Here is a 20,833-nt window from a genome sequence, read left to right as displayed (position 1 = left end):
GAAAAAAATATTGACGAGGTTTCCCCTTCTTCTTGACCGTTGGGCGGTTGTCCACTTCTCTTTCATAGCATAGAAAGTACACATCACTCCAGGACAATAATGCTAGTGGAAGGTTGTTGGTATTTGAATTGAGTTTGATGGGAGCAGAATTTGGCGATTCTTGATAAAAACTTGACCTCGATGGTGGTCATGGCGTTTTGAATCTCTTTATTAACGACCCATTTCTCAGAATTCTTAAATGAGTTTAAAATAAACTTGAAGTTCTGAATGCAAAAATGGAGGAAACAATCAAAGCATGGATGACCCAAAACAAGGACGACGTGGAAAAGATTCGCCATGGCTGGATGGGAGGCTTTGGATGCAGTTTTGGCTTATGCCAGTGAGGCCTTTTGCATTCCTTTTTCCATTATAGTGCAGATCCATGGATGCATCATTTGTTTGATACTTGCTCTTGGTTGGGATTCAGCTGCTCATGTCAGGTCCATCGAGTTGAAGCGAATTAAGGATGGAGAAAAGGCTGGTAACAACCTTGTTTTTCTTTATCGAAATATTAATGACCTTGAATACTCCGCTCAAAAGAGGTTTCCAAGAGTTTATGTTGTGATGCCTTTGAAAGGTTTTGGTGAACACAATTATAATAACTGGAAAAGTTAGCTGGTTTCCCTCTATGGTGGGCCTTTGGAATTTATTTTTGTTGTTGAAAGCACTGACGATGTAACATTTCCTGTTGTATCATAACTAATTTATGACTGGAAGGATCGAGTTGGTGCAAAAGTTATTGTAGTTCGATTATCAACAACATGCAACCAAAAATACATAACCAGCTGGCAGGTGGAGAGAGAATGCATAAAGACAACAAGTATGTACTATTCTTGGATGATGATGTTAGATTTCATCCTGGATCCATTAGCGCTCTTACGGTAGAAATGAAGAGAAGCCCTGAGATAATCATTCAGACAATCTATCCTATTGACATACCTTCTAGGAGTTTCGGTAGTTATTGCATTTTTTATATAACTTGTTTAATGGGTTTTGCCACTGGTGGAGGAATATTCTTTCTCTGGGGTGGATGTATGATGATGCGTGCAAATGATTTTAGGAAAAATCGATATGGCTTAGTGACAGGGCTTCAGAATGGGGGCTATTCCGACAATATGACACTTATCGTTGTTGTTAGGGCACACAAAAGGCTGATTAGTTTATCCCTAGTTTCCATCTTTTTTCATCCACTTGCAAGCGATATTACCTTTTCAAGGTATTGGAACTACCTGAGAAAGTAGACGTTTGATCTGGAGTCATACAACTCAAATTTCAACTGGATGATGAACCGTGGTTTATTTTTTTGTTCATTTCTATTGTTCTTGGGGTTATGTTTCACCTTTTATCATAGCGTTTTTTTCAATCTTGTTGTTACTTTGTGATTCATTTTTAGCAGTTAACCTTTCAATGAGGCATCTATCAGATTCGGATTGATGCTTGTAGGTTGTTTGGCTGTGTGCGCTATAATAGAAGTTGTTTGCCTCTGGAACATTACAAGGGTAGAAATCAAACTTTGCAATGCATTGTCTCTAGAGGAATCACCTCTCTCTTTTGGGCAGTATAACTATGGTCTTGTATTCATAGAAATGTTGGTTGACAACTTTCGATATCCCATATCAACATTTTATTCACATTTTACATGGTACATTGATTGGTCAGGTGTTTCATATCACCTAAAAAAGGAGAATATCTCAAATTCAGCAGCACAGGGATTGTGTGATAAAGAGTTTCGAGAAAGGAGAAAAAACTCAAAAGCTAAAAATAGATTTATTGCCCCAAGGACCTTTTATTAGCTCTATTGTCATAATTATTTCTAACTAGAACCAACTGAAGAAATTTGACAACTAGCTTGCTAGGCTTCTTTTCTGATAAAATGACCAATACAGCTTATGAACTATTGGGTGAATATCGTGTGGTGTAGATCAAAATAACTATTGTTGAAGAAAATGGTAAGGATAAAGGTTGAAGCATCATTTAAAGGAAAAAAAATTGACTCCATTGGATGTTGGATGTATTAAGAGTCTCACTTAATGAACTTCTTATTTGGACATTATTATTTAGTGCTTATTTTTTATATACATACAATTTCCATGCCTAACAAAGTGTTCTCCCAACAGTGTTCTTGCAATGTGCTCTGCAATGCGTTCATCCTATAAATTCTTGCAATATTTTACATAGTGTTCTCACAACAATGTTCTGCAACACTCTTGCAATGTTAATACATTTTGAAGCATATTTGAAGCAAAATTTATATACCATATGGAGCAGCATTCATTTCGAAGCAGTGTTAAATATAGAGAAGCCCTAATCTGCCATTCGTAGTGGCGTTCATTCAATGAGTGTGTCAATATTGTTTGTGCAAGACAAAATGTTGTAGGTTGTAGAGAATTAATGCATTGGTGCCATCCAATGGTGATTGGAGGCATATAATACAGCTTTAACCCCCTCTCCATTGATGTCAAAGGGGGAGGTAAGTAGAGGTTATGAGCGATAATGATAATATATTTTTTAAGACAAAAGGGGGAGGACGAATGTGTTTCCATCAATTCCAAAGGGGGAGATTGTTGGCAATATTGTCATTGATGGCAAATGAGAAACACGAGGAATAACAAGCAAAGGAGCAACAATGTGAGGAGAAACAACAATATAAGGAGCAACAACAATGCAAGGAGCAGCAAGCATCAAAGTAGTAGCCATGCAAGGAGCAACAAAGTGGAAACAATGCAAGGAGAAACAACAATGAATTGAGCAGTAGCAATACAAGGAGCAGCAAGAAGCAAAAGAAGGCAAAGGAGCATAAGAAGGAGGAGGAGTTGTGATACATTGAAATGTTTAGATAATGTTGCATAGATTACTATATTGAAGAATTTGTTGTGATGTAAAATTGTTGATTGAGCTGAATTGATCTGATGTAAAGACAAGACTCCAAGGCAAAGGCAAAGATTTTGCAAAGATTGTTGTGATGGATTAATGATAAATATTGATACTTGATGTTGGCATTAGTTTGATGCATTTAATGATTACATGTGGCTGAAATTAATATTGGATGGATTATTTATTTTTGTGTTCTAATATTCAAGATATGAAGAGTTTGGAAATGAATGAGTGGAAGGCAAAGAGTCAAGCCTATTCACTTCATATTCCTATGTGGGATACGAACAACGAGCAATCTACCTTTATCAAATATGTGGTTTTGGAAGGCATTAAAGATGTTAGAGAATGGAAGAATGTGAGAGAGCTGATTGAGCTATTATGCATTAGTTACCTAGCACATTTGAAGCGTATGTGATGCAGATTTGAAGGGAAGAACATGCAGAAATGAAGAGGGAGACATGCAAAATTTATGACTAGGTAAACCAACACATTGTTGTTTCTTGTTTGCATTAGGGGATGGTAGTCTCCTTTCAAGTTGTGGCTTGATAAATATCTAGTTGGATCTGGTTGAGGTAGGAGCCTCCTATGGGTTGTAGCCTACAGAAAACATATGGGAGTTGGAGCTTCCTTGCATGTTGCAGCTTGCAGAAAATTGAGGTAGTAGCCTCCTATAGGTTGGAGCCTACAGAAAATCAGATGTAATAAGGAGTAGGAGCTTGCCTTTGCATCACAACAATAATAAAATCGTGGTTTTCTCCCTTTATGGGTTTCCACATATATCTGGTGTCAATATGTGTTGTTATCATGTGTTGATGTGATATTTTGATTAGCTTATTACTTGTTGTTCACATATTCAATATGTTGGCCATTATTTGTTAAGCTTCTCATGCAATGTTTCAGTTAATGAGATTAAGGAAAAGAATTTTAATGTCCATGAATATACTAAATTGATTCACCCCCCTGCCCTCTCAGTTTAGTCAAGTTTTCATCAAGGCATTATCTTCTCTTAAACTAAAGGATGTTGAGATTGGCAGATTGAAAGAAAATTTGGACAGAGCTAAGATGAAAAAAAATGAATCAGACAATGCCTTAGTCGAGGAAATAAAGAAAAATGCAAATTTGTAAAAGCAATTATAACAATATTTGAGTAGTCCTACCAATATTCAATGTTGATCACAAGCCAAAAAACAATTTTGCATAAAAATTATGTCATTTGTGTCTTATATTTGGCAGTCTATGGAGATTATTGTAGAACAAGAGGAGTTGATTGAAAGAGCCAAAGAAGTTATTAATGACATCAAAATACAATTGGGAAATAAACCTGGACAAGCAAGTCAGATAATAAAAGCTCTAAAGACAAGGTCTAGAGAAGAACTTGAAGAACTAGGAATTGTAGACAGAACAAAATCAATTATTCAGACTAGAAAAGTTCTCATGAAGAAAACTCTGATGTTGAAGACAAAGGAAAAGTGTTAAAATATTCTAGTTCAAATCAATAAATTCTACAAAAAAAATTATATTCTGCAAGAGAGAGGTCTTCCATCATTTAAGAATTCATATGGCTAGATGGTAACAGAAGACAAATATGAAAGATTGTTGAAGAGAGAGGTAGGGGACAGGACAAAGTTTGTTGGAATCAAGGGAGAGATTAGCAGTCATAATCTACTTCAAATGTTAACTGGTGACCTTTTCATCTACTACGAAATCAAACACTTGTTCATAGTAAAACCTTCTTTTGAGAAGTATACTAATGCAGATGAATCATATAGACATATGATGGATCTCAGTTACCCAACAGATGAAGAATGGGAGCAGTTGGTCAAATTTGTTCAATAAATTCAGCTTATCAATGCAACATATTAGCAACAAATCACAACTATTAAGCATTTTGAGCAACAAGAACAGAGCAATTTCAAATACATTGAACCTGAATGCAAAAATCAAGCATAGTTGTAGACATTTTTGGAGCAGTTTTCTGTTTTTAGTTAAAAGTAGTGTTGCACACATCTCAATAACATCTCGATTTTATCTCAAAATCACGATTTTTTAACCTAGTTGATTTTTGCCAATATTTTGATGGTATCTCTATTTTGCCAATGTTTGCCGATTTTTACTAACATTTTCGTGATTTTTACGATTAATTGGTTTTCCGGACCCTTGCCAATTTATCCCGATGCTGATATTTGCAACATTGGTTAAAAGTTGTTTAAACATTATCCAAAGCTTTGGATAAAGAATACTTTGAATGTAAATCTTTTAAGAGATAGGATATTTTGCAAAGCACTCTATATATACCTTATTTTTTAATAAGAATAGGTTGATACTTGGAGAGGGTTTTTGTAATATTGTTGTAATACTTTCAACTTGGATATAATCAAAGGCTTTTGGTTTTCATTCATGACAACAATTGTGTACTTATGAGTTCTTCTTGTAATTTCATAGTTTGTTTCTGCGTATATTTGAGAATAGTATAGGACATTGGGAAGGGCTAGATTGAGTATCAATCTCCCTAACATCCCTCTACAAAGTTATGTTCACAACTGAGTTAGAAATTGAACAATCTGTTTAATTTACTACCCATAAATCTTTATATTGTTGCTTCTATGTTGTACTTGGATATATTTGTGTTGACTATAGAGGTTCATCTATACATCTTTGTTATTATTAGATGATTAAATGTTCAGGGAGAATGTTTAGCCTTCTAAATTCCTCTCAATTCCTCACATTGATTCTTTGGCTTAGTTCTTTAGCTGAGGATTGTCTACAAAGATACAACATGGGGGATCAAGAAAACAAATTGAGAAGCACAAACATAGGTAACAACGGATTGAGAAGCAGATGTTGTAACAATAGATGTTGTAACAACAGATGTTGTAACAATGAATGTTGTAACAACAGATGTTGTAACAACGAATTTTGAAACGACGAATGTTTTAACAACAGAGGTTGTAACAACAAATGTTGTAACAGCGGATGTTGTAACAACGGATGTTGTAACATCGAATGTTGTAACAATGGATGTTGTAATAGCATATGTTGTAACAATGGAGGGGGTAGAAAGCCATTTCATCTTGCTTGTCAAAGATTGAAAGTGAGTAGCCAGTTGTAATAGCATATGTTGTAACAATGGAGGGGGTAGAAAGCCATTTCATCTTGCTTGTCAAAGATTGAAAGTGAGTAGCCAAAGAGGTGTTTCTGCCACCCAATACTACACCAGCATTTGGGTGGTGAAGAAAACAAATTGAGAAGCACAAACATAGGTAACAACAGATTGAGAAACAAATGTTGTAACAGTGGACGTTGTAACAACAGATGTTGTAACAACATATGCCATAACAAATGTTGTAACAATGGATGTTGTAACAACAAGTCATTTCATCTTGCTTATCAAAGCTTGAAAGTGGGCAGCCAAAGAGGTGTTTCTTAGTAACTTTGCATTTGCGTTATTCTTCTTATGAGACCTATGTAATAAATTTTTTGGTTTCTTTCATTAAAAAATTTATCAATGTTGTGTGAATAGTTGAGATACATGTGACTTTTATCTAAGAAACCTTAATGAAACACTTTGTAGTCTATGCATCTTATTTTCTTTCATTTCATGCTCTCTGTTGTAGATCTAATGCATAGGATTTTGTTTAGCCCTATGCTTTAAACCTTGAATTTATTTATGTTCTTCTCTCCATACTACAATGTCAATTTTAAAGGTTGTAATCACATATAAGTAGGCCAGTTGAATTTATTCATTAATTTCTCCAAAAATAGTTCACATTGCATCTATAGGTCTATCGTCATCTATCCCACTTGTTTGATTGTTTTAGGATTAATAAGGGTCTGATAGAGCTGGAATAGTGAGCAGACTTGTGTTGTAGTCTAGAATGTAGGAAGAATTTTGTTTTGAAAAATCACCAAGTTGTGTGCTAACCATACTCCCCATAGGACTAGAAAAGGAAGTGTCTTATATAGTTTCAGGTCCTTTCTTTCAAACTAGACCTTCAAAGTTCAAATAGGTTCCAACACAAGCCTACATCATAAATGTTCCTATTCTAATAGCCATGTTTCTACATATCTGCTTAATTCATTCAATATATATATCACTACAAAACAAATTTTTTAGACCTTAATACACCCTTTATCCTACCATATGGAAAATAATTGCTGAGACAAGTGTTAAGACTCAATATCGTCCCTAGTGTTAGTATTCATCTTTATTTCTTCTCTAGGGTTTACGTCAAAACTCTAGGTCTTCCTATATTGCATCACACAAGCACTAAGAACTCCCCATGACAATTATATAGATGGGATAATGAGTATAGTGCAAACAAAGACATTCTCTTCCCTCTATACAAAGTAGGCGAGGGAGGCCAACATTGGTAAAGTGGACTAATTATACACGCAATTTAATTTAATGCACAAGATAAGGTCTCCAAGTGAAGTGCTCTCTCTCCAAGGTATACACGTAAGGAGTGTATAAATTCCTTTTAGATTCAAATTTCTAATTGTAATTTACTAAAACAATAGACTTGAATCTACTCTACTCATCAACGGAAACAATTAAATGATTGCAAAATCACGAAGCGTACAAGAAAAATAATTCAATCAACACATTACACAATGATTTCCTGGGGAAGGCCACAACTAAAAACCCTTGCTATATGTATATTGCATTAGTAAAAAAATATGAGAAGATTACAATGCTTTGCTCAAGCCCGAGGAACCCCATACATTATCTCTATCTGTCTCACTGCTTCTTAGACAAGCCCAAGCCAATACTTAACCTAATTTTGGCTTGCCTAAGTCCCTATTTCCTTGCTTTGTTTCCTTGGGAATTAACCACCTATTAATTAGGGAAATTCCTTAATATGAATTACGCAATCCTCATAGGCCTTCCTCTGACTGCATGCACCACCTGTATAATTTGGATGATTATACAATTGATAGTACACTTCCCTTGAACTCAAATTTCAACTAGGTAACTGATGCAGGAGCATTCAGCTCAGAAAAATCATTGTATTTTAGTAGACATAGGGGGTCTTGTGTTTTAAGGAAGTTGGTGTCCTAAGTGTTAAAATTAATGTAATTACTTAGGCTTTTGAGTGATTTTAATGAGAATAGGAGTTAATTAAGTATTGTGAGGCATATTTGGAAATGTTCTCGAATGTTGGAGAACATGAGAGATTTAGGATAGTTGAAAGATTTAAGAATCAGTTGTAAATCTTAGATTAGGAGTTGGTTTCATAATTTGTGGATTAAAGAGGATCCTTAGGGATAAAGATGAGATTTTAGGATTTTGTTGAGAAGTTTATGGATCTAAACCAGGAATTGGTTATAGAATCCTTTTTTATGAATGTAAGCCAAAAAAGCAGAGAAAAAGTTAGTCAAGTTAGATAGTTAGTTGGTTAGCTAGTTACTTAGTTAGAGGGTTTGACTGTAAGCCTACGGCAGGTAGGAAAACAGAGGCCACTGATTAGAATATCAAGCCAGAGAGAGAAAGACTCGTATGTAAATATTTATTTATCAATACAGAGAATTCGATTCTGAATTGTGTGGTGTGTATTGATTAATGGAGTTATGAATTGTGTGTGAAAACTAGAGTTTCTGCATAGTATATGTATGTAGGTGGAGTTCGAGCAGAACATAGAGAAGAAGTGATATGAAGGATCGTATTGGATTGCTTGAATCCATTTGAAGGATCACAGTCGAGATTCAAGAGTGACTGTGTTAAGAGCATGCGGAGTTAAATCAAGAGGGAGTTGTGTTGCAGGGCAACTAAATATTGAAACCTTGAAGAAACCCGAAACCACAGAAACACTGAGAAATGGCATAAAAACGAAGTAGAGGAAGGATGAAGAAATGAGGTGACGATGTACAGGGGCCATTGGATCTAGGAGATCAAAGAGTGAGGTTGAAGGTGATGGGCGATCAAGATTAAGTTGTGCACCATAAAGTAAAAGAAATGAATGGCGAAAATTAAACTTAAGTGTTAGCGGAACTATGTTTTAAAACGAATTCCATAAATACGTAGAGGATCAACGGCGTAGGCAAAAAAGAATGGGAACCGTCAGATCATTTAGATCGATGGACAGTAATGGTGGAAGGTGAGGAATTACCAGAAGTTGATCTGGATCGTTAGATCGACAATTATCGCATGGGTAAAATGTGTGAGCGTTAATGCGCGAGAAAAGTAGTTTCATAATAGGAAATGGTTTATTGCGCAGGCTCTAAGTGGTAAGTGGTAATTCGGGTGGTCACCTAATTCTATTTATCATTCGACACGTAGCATGCTGCAGGAGAAAGGAAACCACTTTATCGAGCGGGTAATCCTCGTGCAAGTGGCTCATGCGATATGGATATTAACCGTTGGATCAGAGATAGTTGATTGAACGGTGGAGATCGAGTGGAATGTTTGGATAGCAACCTAGAGCATGGATAGCCATTGATCTAGTGAAGTGAAATCAACGGTGGAGGATTGAACCGATAAAGGTGAGCATCGGTATATGATTAAAGTTCCGCTAGAAAGGTTGACTAAAGTTTAGACTTTGGGTTAGTCAAATATAATGTTTCTGCATGAGATTTAAATTAAGAAGCCTTAAGCCTTTATTTGTGAAGGTTTTCACCATGGATCAGGTGATTAAGGCCTGGGACCAGTGACATGCAATTTTATTTGCATAATGTGGGTATTGTCAGCTTAGGCTGGCATCATTTGGTATCAGAGCCGAATTGTGGTTGAAACAATTGATATCAGAACAAAATAAGGAAATTTTGTGTTATGTTTTAAAAATGTATATGAAGGAAAGGGAAGATCAAGTTATTTGAATCTGATAAGTAGAAGGCATGACATAAGATGAGAGTAAGTGATACTCTTAAGAAGAGATTGCAGAAGCATAAAGAAAACACAGTGATGTTTGTTTTCTTGAGGAAAATGGAGATTTACTCAAATGTGAAGAATGGATGGAGATTGCTTGTGAAATCATGGTATTGTTTTATTTAACTCTAGTTTGAGTTTTGCAGGTTAAAGACAGAGTAAAGATTGATAGAAGCAGTCAAACAAGGAAAGTTGTATATGTTATAAAGAACAAAGTGAATGGAAGACTAGATAAACAGGTGGAAGTGAACCTGAAGAATCCAACTGAAAGTTGGACAGAAAGGACAAGAGTGTTCTTAGAAGGAAGTTGAACAGTAAGCTTTTGAAAGCTGGAAATGATCTTTGGTTTAATTATCATTGATATGCAGGTAATAGTAATTAATGAAGCATCTTAGAAAGAAGATCACAACATGAAGAGCAGTGATGAAGGAAACCAGAAAAGGTTTTTGAGAGAGAGTGGCAGAACCTAGTATTTCAATTGTGTTTGAAATACCATAGGACAGTTATGTTCTCAAAAGTGCAGATGAGTTGAAGTCTAGAGCCTGGAGTGCTCATATGGTTTCAGAGGAGAGAACCAGATAGATGCCAAAAGACTGAGCTCAGAGGAGAGAAGCTTAGTGAGGTATCATGCAGCAGGGAGGACTTGTTGTTGCAAAGACTTGTGCAGCTCATAGTGAGTGAGTGATGAACTCATAGAGATGGAGGTAAATATGACTACTGATAGTCATAGCAGAGTTTCAGAGAAAAGCCACCAAGTGAAGAAAGAGAATGCCAAGGTAAATGGCAAGAGAATGAGTCAAGAGGAAATTGACAAAGAGATTGCTGAGGTGAAAGAACAACTCAATGTATTAAGGATGATACTTGAGGAAAACCAAAGACTAGGTTGGGTATTAAAGAAAAAGCCAGTGAAGTGGTCTAAGTTACAAAGAAGGCTACAACAGAAGCAAGTGAAGTGGCTGATGGAAGAACTTAGAGAAGTTGAGTTGGAAATGGAAGTGTCCATTTGTGAATCAGAATAGGGTGAAGTTCTAAGTGAAGATGAGGACTTGAAGATTGAAACTTCAAGTGAGACCAAAAGGTCACATGATTTTAAATCTGATGATTTATGTATGTTTGCAAGTGAAACATGTAAAGAAGGATAATTTGTTGATATTGTCATAAAGGAGGAAGAAGACAGGTAGAATATAAATTATGTTCTGAAAGAAGAAGTGGAGAAGGATATCAAGCAACCAAGTGGAGGGCTTGAAGAGGCTAAAGAGCAGACCATCAAAATATTTCTGAGTCATGTAGAGGACTTGGAACATCAAAAAGACTTTAGTAAAACATTGATGTTTGAAGCTGATACAAGACCAGAACAATTTCTTGTGAAAGAAGGAGTTGAAATTCAGTTTGAAGAACTGATGTGTGAAGCAACGGTTGAGACTGTTGAACTCTGTAATTTTCAAATTGATAATTTAAGTATAAATGTAGGAGTCATAAGTAATGATGAAGTACTTATGAAATGTCACAGAGAACTTGAGTTGCTGGAGTATTTTCTCGAAAATTCAGAGTATGATAGTGTGATTGTAGAGGAAGGAGTTCACTACAGTGGACAAGAGCATAAATACATCATTAGAGCAAATGATGTGGAGGGGAGACTAACTGATAGCCTTGAGAGTACTTTAGAGAATTCTTTAAAGAGGTTGAATCAACATACCGATGTGCTGATAGAAGAGCAGAAATCAGAGCAGCATACTGAAGTGTTGCCAAATGAAAAAGAGGCACTAAGGCCTTATGTTTTTTATTTTAATAATTGTTTTGTAAGTGTAGTTTTAGTTGCAGATGCTGGAAGAAATTTGGCACAGATGAGCAGCCAAGTAAAGATGGTAGAAGAGGATTATGTGGAAGAATTCAATCCATGGAACAAATATGTTCAATTGTTGGAGAGAATGTTGGAAAGTCAGGATTCAATGCAGAAAGAGATAATCATGAAAGAGGGTAAGGATGAAAGGGCAACAGTAAGAATTCGACAACTTCAAAGAGAAGAACAGCAGTTTGAAGAGTTAGTGAACAATAGCAACAACCTGAAACAAAGAGAAAGAGGTAACAGTAAGTGGCAGAGTATGGACCAGCCCAAGGATGTGCTGGAGATGGAGATTTAATAATTATGGTAGTTGATGATGAAACAGTCCAGGATGAGGGAAATGACAGCAGGAAGGATGATCAATCAAAACTTGAACCTGATTGACAAGGAGAGGAATATGAAACAGAAGACAACAGACATACAACAGCAGCAAAGGTGCAGAGCATTCAGACAACTACAAACTAAAGTTTGGGACCTTGGAGGTTTTATATCAACATATGAAGACACATGATCAGGAGATCATGAATGTTTTCTACCTTGGGAGTCTGATGTAGGAGCATTCAGCTCAAAAAAATTATTGTATTTAGTAGACATAGGGGGTCTTGTGTTTTAAGGAAGTTGGTTTCCTGAGTGTTAAAATTAATGTAATTACTTAGGCTTTTGAGTGATTTTAATGAGAATAGGAATTAATTAAGTATTGTGAGGCATATTTGTAAATGTTCTCGAATGTTGGAGAACATGAGAGATTTAGGATATTTGAAAGATTTGAGAATCAGTTGTAAATCTTAGATTAGGAGTTGGTTTCATGATTTGTGGATGAAAGAAGATCCTTAAGAATAAAGATGAGATTTTAGGATTTTGTTGAGAAGTTTATGGATCTAAACCAGGAATTGGTTATAAAACCCTTTTGTATAAATGTAAACCAAAAAGGCAGAGAAAAAGTTAGTCAAGTTAGATAGTTAGCTAGTTAGCTAGTTAGGGGTTAGCTAGTTACTTAGTTAGAGGGTTTGACTGTAAGCCTACGGCAGGTAGGAAAACAGAGGCCACTGATTAGAATATCAGGCCAGAGAGAGAGAGACTCGTATGTAAATATTTATTTATCAATACAAAGAATTCGATTCTGAATTGTGTGGTGTGTATTGATTAATGGAGTTATGAATTGTGTGTGAAAACTAGAGTTTCTGCATAGTATATGTATGTACGTGGAGTTCAAGCAGAACACAAAGAAGAAGTGATATGAAGGATCATATTGGATCACTTGAATCCATTCGAAGGATCACAGTCGAGATTCAGGAGTGACTGTGTTAAGAGCATGCGGAGTTAAATCAAGAGGGAGTTGTGTTGCAGGACAACTAAATATTGAAACCCTGAAGAAACCCGAAACCACAGAAACACTGAGAAATGGCATAAAAACGAAGTAGAGGAAGGACAAAGAAATGAGGTGACAATGTATAAGGGTTGTTGCATCTAGGAGATCAAAGAGCGAGGTTGAAGGTGATGGGAAATCAAGATTAAGTTGCGTAGCATAAAGTAAAAGAAATGAACGGCGAAGATTAAACTTAAGTGTTAGTGGAACTGTGTTTTAAAACGAATTCCATAAATACACAGAGGATCAACAGCGTAGGCAGAAAAGAATCGGAACCGTCGGATCGTTTAGATCGACAGATAGTAATGGCGGAAGGTGAGGAATTACCAGAAGTTGATCTGGATCGTCAGATCAACAGATCCATTAGATCAACGGTTATCGCGTGGGTAAAATGTGTGAGTGTTAATGCACAAGAAAATTAGTTTCATAACAGGAAATGGTTTATCGCGTGGGCTCTAAGTGGTAAGTGGTAATTCGGGGTGGTCACCCGATTCCATTTATCAGTCAACACATAACACGTCGCAGGAGAGAGGAAAGCACTTTATTGGGTAGGTAATCCTCGTGCAAGTGGCTCATGCAATACGGATATTAACCGTTGGATCGGAGATAGTTGATTGAACGGTGGAGATCGAGCGAACTGTTTGGATAGCAACCTAGAGCATGGATAGTTGTTGATCTAGTGAAGTGAAATCAACGGTGGAGGATTGAACCGATAAAGGTGAGCGTCGATATATGAACAAAGTTCCGCTGGAAAGGTTGACTAAAGTTTAGACTTTGGGTTAGTCAAATATAATGTTTCTGCATGAGATTTAAATTAAGAAGCCTTAACCCTTTATTTGCGAAGGTTTTCACCATGGATCAGGTGATTAAGGCTTGGGACCAGTGACATGCAATTTATTTGCATAATGTGGGTATTGTCGGCTTAGGCTGGCATCAGTAACTCTTAGATCTAACATGCATGAGTTATTTATAAGTGAACCATCAGTTAACTGGTTGAACACATGAAGAAGCACCCCACTGTCTAACCTGCTACTAGTTCCTCCATCATTTCTAACTAGTTTAACTGACTTTAACTCAGTTAAACTGAATTAATTAATTACAACTCAAACTAAACTCAACTAGGGCTCCTACAATGTAGGAGACACTCTACGTGACTCAAGTTAGACCCTCAACTTGAATTAACTTAGTCAACTAAGTCAGATTAACTTAGTTAACTCGTGCAAGTTGTCTTATGATTTGGAATTACAATTTTATTCCTAATTGATTTCAAGGACAAAATTAAATTAAGATTTTCTTGTTGCATTTTCAACACTCGCTCTCGACAAGAAAGGGATTATCAGATACCCCATTCCTACCTCTATGGAACTCGAATTTTCCTCTTGACAGTGCCTTAGTCAATATGTCTGCATTATGTTCCTCTGTAGGAATGTACTCCAACAACATGATTGTCCTCTGCACACAATCTCGCAGATGGTGATACAGAATGTCGATATGCTTGGACCGATCACGAAAAACTGGATTCTGAGAGAGTTTGATACAACTCTAATAGTCACAATAAATCATTGTTGGATCCATCTGCTGAACAAATAACCCAAAAAGGATCTTCCTTGTCTAGCTAGCTTCACAAGATGCTTGACTAGCAGCCATGTACTCTGCTTCTGCCGAACTAAGTGCAACTGATATTTGCTTCCTGTTGTACCAAGAAACTGTTGTTGACCCAATACTGAAGATTCCCCCTGATGTGCTCTTCCTATCTGATGGACTCCCTACCCAATCTGTATTTTTGAAGCCTTACAACTTCACTCCCTTTGTCCGTCTGTACCAAAGACCAAACTGAGTGGTGCCTCTAAGGTATCTCAACACATGTTTAGCTGCCTTCCAATAAAGTTTGGTTGGCTTAACCATTGCTTGACTAAGTTGGTTAATTGCAAAACATATGTTTGATCATGTGTTCACCAAATACATAAGTGAACCGACAAGCTTCCTGTAAATAGCAAGCTCCACTATTTCTCCTGAAGTAGCATCTTCCTTCCTCCAATTACCTGCGAGAGGAGTCTCCATGTGGAATTTATTCAGTATCTTGTTGGCATACTTGCCTTAAGAGACAAACAGTTCCTCGTCTCCTTGCCATACTTCCATACTAAGGAAATAATGCATGAGCCCCATGTCCTTCATCTCGAATTCTATTGCAAGATTTTACCAACTTCTCATCACATGTTAGAATTAAATCATCGACACATAATACTATAATCAACAATTTACCTTCAACCACAATATGGTAAAGGTTATCATTTACTTCACTTTTGGTGAAGCCCAACCTTATGAAATAGTTGTCGATCCTAGTGTACCAACCACGAGGTGCTTGTTTCAATCCATACAATGCTCACTTGAGTCTGCACACATGCGACTCCTTGTTGAAGATCTCAAATCCTTCCGGTTGCTCAATGTACACGTCTTCCTCAGTCACTCTGTTGATGAATGTTGTCTTCACATCCATCTGATGTATCTTCCATCTGCACTGAAAGTGCTAGAATAGATCTGATTGAAAAGTACCTTGCTACCAGAGCAAAGGTCTCCTCGTAATCAATTCCCTCCACCTGAGAGAACGCTCTGGCCACAAATTTGGCCTTGTGTTTCTTGACACTCTCATCTGTTGCTTGATTTACCTTTTAAAGCCATCTGGAACTCACCACTGACTTCTCTCCTAGTCTTGGGACCACTTCCAAAACATTGTTTCTAATAATGGACTCATACTGCTCTACCATGGCATCAACCCATACTGGTTGTTGCAGTGCTTCCTCGGATGAGGATGACTCAATCTCTACACTCTCGCTCATCAGATCCATGTAGCAAGTGTACCGATCTGGTGACATCCTCTGCCTTCTTTGTGATGTGGGTGTTCCCACATTCTCTCTAGCATCATGCATCAATCTATTAGCCTCTCTCGTGCACTTCCTTCCATCTCTAGAAGTCTCTGCATGAGTGGGTGCTTCCAATCCCTGCTCCTTTGCATGTGGCTACTCCACATCATCCTGAGGTTCTTCCTTTGGAGGTAAATGCTCCTCATTTGCATGCAACTGGAGCTCCCTCTCAAGGGAACATCTCATGGCCTTCTCTTCATCGAACTCCACATCTCTACGAACCACTGTCATCCTATGAGATGGTAATTGTAGAAATTTACAAGGTAAGTTCCTCAAACAGAACACCAAAGGACACCGCTCACAAACAGATCACAGATCAATACACCAATATTTTTGACGTGGTTAAAACCCTCAAAGAGGGAAACAGTCCACGGCCTAAGCCAACGCGGCCACTTCAGGCAATCAATTAATAAAAGAATGAAAATTTACATAAGCTTCTCTCATGAACGGTTAACCTACAAATGACCCTCCATGCTCTTTAAATAGTGATCATGGAACAATCGAGTGTTAAGCCACGGATCAAGTGTCGGTAATACCGAGGAGAGAATGAAATTTCGGATCACTACATATCGTGACCATTGGATTGTAATTTACAAAAGTACATAGTAAAGAAACACACTTTACCTAACTCTATACTAGACCAAGTTATACTTAACTATTTCCTATGTGTCGGAATATCCTAACATCCCCCCTTAAGACCAACTTGGGATAGGATTGAAGGATTTACAAATATGACACAATAGGAGAAGGAAGGAGGCACTAGAGCCTATCCCCCCTTAGTGACAACTTCCTGAACTCCAACCCTAAATCGAAGTTTAGTAAACTTCGCCTCTGTGAGAGCCTTTGTAAAGATGTCTGCAACTTGATCATCTGTTGAACAATATTGCACTTCAAGAACATGGTCATGAATGAGCTTTCTGATGAAGTGCATGTGCAGTTCAATGTGTTTGCTGCGCTGATGTTGGATTGGATCTTTGCATAGTTGAATGGCACTTTGATTATTACACCAAAGTGTAGTCGGATGTTGCTGCTGAAAGCCAAACTCTGATAGGATCTGCCGAAGCCACAAGACTTCCTTACTAGCTTCTACGGCACCACGATACTCTGCTTCTGCTGAATAAAGAGAAATGACACCTTGTTTCTTGCAAGCCCATGTAATAGGTCCTCAACCAAGAGTGAACACATAACCTGCAGTAGACTTCCGATCATCAGGGTCACCAGCCCAATCGGAATCAGTGAAACCAACCAATAGAGGAGATGCTTCGGCACTGTAATGAATCCAAAACTAAACTGTACCTCGAACATAATGAAGTATTATTTTAGCTGCTTTCCAATGACTTTCATGTGGGTTTTGAATAAACCGAGCAACAAGGCCAACAACAAAGGAAAGGTCATGACGACTGTGGGTTAGATACAAAAGTTTTCCTACAAGTTGACGGCATAAGGTAGCATCAACTTCAGGAGAATTACAAGTGACTGAAAGTTTGACTCTAGACTGAAAGGGAGAAGGGGCTGACTTACAGTCTTCCATGTGAAAATGGCGTAGAATATCACAGGCATACTTGGATTGGGAAAGGGAAATACCTTCCTTGTATTGCAAGACTTGAAGACCAAGAAAATAATGTAAGTGTCCTAAGTCTGTCATTTCAAATTTCCTTTTAAGGCTAGACTTCACATGTTTTATAAGCTTGGGATCACTACCAGTCAAGATAAGATCATCAACGTAAAGAACAAGAATGATAAGAGACTTGCCCACTTTCTTGGTGTAGACAGTATTGTCATAATGACACCTAGAAAAGCCAGTTTCTAAAAGAAAGTTATCCATTTTGGCATACCAAGCTCGAGGAGCTTGCTTGAGACCATAAAGGGATTTCTTAAGCCGACATACAAGGCTGGAGTCTATTTCTATAAAGCCAATAGGTTGTTCCATATATATTTATTCATGCAAGTCCCCATGCAAGAAGGCAAATTTAACATCCATCTGATGGACTTCCCATTTGAAAGAAGCAGCAAGGGAAAGAACAAGGCGGATAGAGTTCATTTTGGCAACAGGGGAGAAGGTTTCAGTGTAGTCAATGCCTTCAACTTGTGAAAAACCCTTAGCAACAAGACGAGCTTTATGTTTATCAACTTTCCCATCTGGTCCATACTTGGTTCTGTAAACCCATTTGCATCTAACAAGTTTTCGTCCCTTTGGTAGAGGAACAAGATCCCATGTATCATTTGCCAATAATGAATGATATTCTTCATTCATAGCTGCTTCCCAATGTTAGGATATTCCGACACATAGGAAATATTTAGGTACAACTTGGTCTAGTATAGAGTTAGGTAAAGTGTGTTTCTTTACCTTATACATTTTGTAACTTACAATCTGACGGTCACGATATGTAGTGATCCGACGGTTCATTCTCTCCTCGGTATTACCGACATTTGATCTGTGGCTTAACACCCGATTGGTCCATGATTTCTATTTAAAGCGTATGGAGGGTCATTTGTATGGAAATCCGTCTATGAGAGAAGCTTACGTAAATTTTCATCCTTTTATTAATAAATTGCCTGAAGTGGCCGCGTTGGCTCAGGCCGTGGGCTGTTTCCCTCTTTGAGGGTTTTAACCACGTCAAAAATATTGGTGTATTGATCTGCAATCTGGTTGTGAGCGGTGTCCTTCGGTGTTCTGTCTGAGGAACTTACCCTGTAAATTCCTACATGGTATCAGAGCTATTTGAGGGCCGCGTCCGTTGGTGATCCAAATCTGAAGTCGGTAGAACTGCATCCGACTGTTGTTTCCTAGATCTACTGTTTCTGACTACTTTCGGGCTGAGAGGACTGCTCTATTGTGTTGGGAGCATATGTTCCAATGAGGAACCCCTTTCGTTTCACGCGAAAAGGTTTCCGGTAGCCCTAGCTGCATCATTTTTAAGATCTGGAGGTATACAGTGTTTATTTGCAGTTTACAGTTATTTTCTCTATGTTTATTTCGGTTTCGGTTTATTTAGCCTTTTTTATTACTGGATCTATACCTTTCATTTCTGTGTATGCTCTTTGCCCTGCGACTCTGTGCGATCTGGGCAAATCAGAAACAGAAAGGAAGGATTTTTCTCATGCGTATGCTCTTTTCCCTGCGCCTTAGTGTGATCTCGGAAAATCAGAAACATTGAGGAAAATATTTAGTTTCCGGCTAAAGCTAACTTTGAGCCGAGAGGTTCATTTTTTAAAATATTTAGTTTTTCAGCTAAAGCTAACTTCGAGCCGCAAGGTTCATTTTTCTTGTATGTCTGTGTTGGGTTTTGGGTTTTGTGTTTTTTGTTTTGTAGGGAAAAAGAGCCTTCTGAAAGCAAGCACGCAACCCAAAGCATCAACCCCCCCCTCTCTCTCTCTCAAACTTTTTGTATAGCTCACTTGGTGCAAAGCTAATTTATGAGAGTAGAGGTCTTGGGTTCAAGTCTCCATTTTTTGGGGGCAGATTTTTTTTCATTCCCGCACTTCATCGGCGACTTCATCAACTTTTTTCAAAAAGCCACAACTTCTTCATCTGGAAGCCGTTTTCAGAGCCGTTTTTTTTAAACCAACCTAATTTTTCGAGATCTATCAATTGGAACACTTAGTTTCAGCATCTTTAGCTTCAGTTTCCGTTGAAATGGAAAGTCAATACCAAGTTACCCTTGACAGCACCAACTACTTCCAATGGTTGTCCTACATTGAGGATTTACTTAGAAGTAAAGGTCTCTACAGAATAGCCTCAGGCCAAGAAAAGAAATCGAAGGATGAAGATAAGGCTGCTAAATGGGAAAATAGGCAAGATCAAGCACGTGGATTGATAGGGATGTCTATTTCTCCAGATCTTAGATTCCATATTGCAGAACTTGATACTCCTGATGAAGCAATGAAACAAATCAATAAAGTTTTTGGGATTAAAAATGAACTTAGAGCCCATCAACTTGAAAATGAGTTGCTTACATTGGACCCTAATAATTTTTCTTGCATTGAAGATTTCTTGTCCAAGTTCAAGACCCTTAGATATCTCTTGGAAGGTGTTAAGGTTAAGAAAGAAGATAGTAACCTTATCTATTCCATTCTTACTAAGTTGGGACCAGCCTACTCTGTGTTTGTTTCCACCTTCCATTCTACAAGAGAAGCCTTCATTTCTCGAGGAACAGACTACAAGTCCCCTTCCTTTGACTCTTTTTGTGATTCTTTAATAAGAGAACAAGAAAAACTCTTACACCTTGGTCTTCTTAATCTTGGAAACTCTTCCAAGAAAGCGTTAGCCGCCCAGCAGCAACCAAATTCAAAGAATCCTAAGAATTCATATCCTAAAAAGAATGGCCCTAAACCAAACAAGGGTCCTAAGCAATCTCAGCCTCAAAATGAAAAATGATTTCAACAAAATGATAAGACAAATAAAAACAAATGGAAGAAGACTGATAGACATTGCAACTTTTGTAATCGAGATGGCCACTTAGAATCCAAATGCTTTAAGAAGATGGAAGCCTTGGAAACAACGATGAAGAAACATAACATCCATTTGGAGCATTCTTCAACTTCAACTTCATCTTCAGGAATGGCACTTTCTGCATGTGGTTGTCAATCATCTCAGTCTGGTTATGCATTAAATGTATCTTCTTCTTCTCATTCTCATGAGTGGCTCATTGATTCTGGAGCTTCTTATCACATGGCCAAAAACAAAGCCATGTTTTCTTCTTTAAATGATTGTAACACCAAAAATATATATGTTGGTGATGATAGATCTCTTAATGTTGAAGGGACTAGAACTGTTCATCTAGACAATGGTCAATTTAATGATGTATTATGCGTTCCAACCTTATCCTGCAACCTTCTATCTGTATATTAGATAACTCATTCAGGTGAAGGTAAAATCGTTGAATTTTCACCTCATGATGTTGTAATCAAGGACCTAAGAGATCCTA

General features: G+C 37.5%; 1 pseudogene; it reads left to right on the top strand.

Annotated features, from left to right (window-relative positions):
• The first annotated feature begins 336 nt into the window (after window positions 1–336).
• On the top strand, window positions 337–1,860 carry LOC149150452 (uncharacterized; annotated as a pseudogene).
• The last annotated feature ends 18,973 nt before the right edge of the window (window positions 1,861–20,833 follow it).

Source organism: Pinus tabuliformis, chromosome 9, assembly GCF_031772625.1.
Source record: "Pinus tabuliformis cultivar Carrire ecotype Pingquan chromosome 9, CPIR1, whole genome shotgun sequence".
NCBI classification, from domain to species: Eukaryota; Viridiplantae; Streptophyta; class Pinopsida; order Pinales; family Pinaceae; genus Pinus; species Pinus tabuliformis.
This window is presented reverse-complemented; position numbering and strand designations above follow the sequence as displayed.